Genomic DNA, 2,485 nt, shown 5'->3' on the forward strand with positions numbered 1-2,485 from the left:
TTGTTTTAAATTAAGAATGTCTTGCGATTTTTTTGTCTGGGAGAAATTTAAGCATCTTTTTTTTCGAACATATTCCCAAGGTTCATTCATTCAATTTCATAATCGCTTGCGCTGTCGAATGTGGGTTTAATGTACGAACATTAATTGATGCTAAAAGGTTCAACCGCAACCACCATCGCCAATCTCCACGGCTGTGGTTTGTTTCTCACCTATAGCGTCTTTCTTTTTGCAATCAATTTCGTCTTCCTTTGAGTGGGGAAGACGGGCTTGGCGTAAAATGAAATTCGATCCAGCCTGCAGCACATACAATGTAATCCATCGCATTACATTTCCGTTCGGCGATTTTCACCGCAAACTACTTACCGGTGAGTGCCGGCTTTCCCCCGGTGAGTGTGAATCAACGCGACGACGCATCGTAAAATCCTTGCAGCAGTCAGCATGATTCATCTTCTAGCCAACGTGACGCAGATGTTAATCTGATGGACGAATGTAAATTTCTCCCAGTCGATCGTACTGTGGAACAGGTTCCACTGCACTTGCTGGTGGGGGATTAAGTGGTTCTGTGTGAATCCTTCGCATCCCCTGTCAATCGATCGGCCAACTGGCTTTCGTTCGGCGTGGATGTTTCCTTTATTCTGCGTTCCGTCAAGCTCGGTAATCGGTAATTTAAACGGCGACTGATTGGAAGTTCGTGTCCCGAAACCGTAAGTTCATTCATGGCAAGCGTCCTCTCGAAGGCCGCCGAACGATCTGCATCGGGGGTTGCATAAATGATAAGAAACGGTTCCCCCCAGTGTTCGTCCTGTCCTGTCCCTAGGGTTTTCTTCGTCTGCCTTACAGAAGAACCACTTGAAATGCAGCAACGCGATGCAAGATGTGTCGCGATTCAAAGTGAATTATGGGCCTTTTCGAGCGGGCGAATGAGCACGACGCGATGATCGGAGAGACTATTCGGAGCCCGTGCCCCTACGGCCGTGGCGGTTCTGGGTGGAATGAAAAATGAAACCTCGCACTGAAATCGATCGATTTTTGCAAAATGTCACGATTTTGCTGCTCGAGGTAGCCCTGGGACGGACATCTGCAAGGAAGGCTAATGAATTTATTCCCACTGGTTTTGCATTCGATTCCAGTTATAACCGTGAACTTTTGCTTCTTGGGAATATAGTGCTATTTGCAATTTAGATAATTTTAGCCTGTGTAAAGAGAAGAACGTTGGAATACAGAGTCTTGTAGATTGTTGTATGTTGGCTTGGTTTTAAACATAGGTGAGAGATTTGAGAAATTTCAATTAATTCTGATATAATTAGCTTACTCATGTGTGCTCTTATGGAAAATAAATCCCACGCACTCATCTTCGAATGCCAGCGCACACGCCTGCACATCTGGAATCGTACCATTTCTATGCTTGAACGTTACAACGTATGGGCGCATGGGTTCGTAAATCTTTTGCAGCCGATCGATGGTTTCAATTTTCTCTTCGAATTTATATAGACGCGCGCATGGCTTGTCTATCTTGACACCGGTTTGTCGTAGTAATATTTCAGTCCAGTGCGAGAATTGTTTATTCGGGAGCACAATGGCTTTGTTAGCATACAGCTCGAAGAAGGAAGCCTGGCCATGATCGATCGCTAGGGTGACACCATAAATTATACCGATTTCTTCCAATTGCACTCTGCTGAACGAGCTGTGCATACAGTAGTCATAAAGGACATGTTTATAGGCTGAACAATGACTGAACCGCTGATAGGAAGAAAACAAAATAACGCATCGATTGGAAGGAACGCAGCGTTACGTTTGTCATCAGCATTTTCCTTATTGCATGTTTGCCAGTTTGTGAGCAAAATAGTTTATATTTATGATGCATGTGTACACAATATTGTCATGATTGCGATACGCATAACTAGGAACTACTTAACGTAACCCTGCCCCCGCACAAAACAATGGCAGCGCAATAACGGGTTATTTTTAAACATTGCAAACCACTTGATCGAGTCAAGCCATTGAGTGTTATTTCAAAGCCTTCATCAGAAGTAAGCAAACACATCACAACGGCATTGCACATTCAGAATGGCCACTTATCACAGGCCGGACCCCTTTCTAGATTAGAACGTCAAGCGTGCCAAGGGGACACTTCTTTCTTCGTGTTTTGGGTCCACGGAACCCATGCCGTGCCCCTACACCCGGTGGGATGCGGATGGTCCATTCTACGGAGCGTTATCAGCGTTGGCCTGCTTTTACGCCAAAGATATAGCGCTGCAGACGATGGTGGTGTGTTTCATCAGCTGCATACACAATGGCCGGTCTGTTTGATGCAGCTGTGGACCCCCACGAGATGGCATAGAATACATACACATAATCTCAAAAAAAAAAAAAAAACATCCACTTCAGGGCTTGATAACCGAGTGAGAGATTTGGGAGCTAGAACAAACCCCGTCAACACGTGTCATATTCTTTTGTCGGCAATTGGGTTGGAAATCACAGATTT

Source organism: Anopheles nili, chromosome 2, assembly GCF_943737925.1.
Source record: "Anopheles nili chromosome 2, idAnoNiliSN_F5_01, whole genome shotgun sequence".
NCBI lineage: Eukaryota > Metazoa > Arthropoda > Insecta > Diptera > Culicidae > Anopheles > Anopheles nili.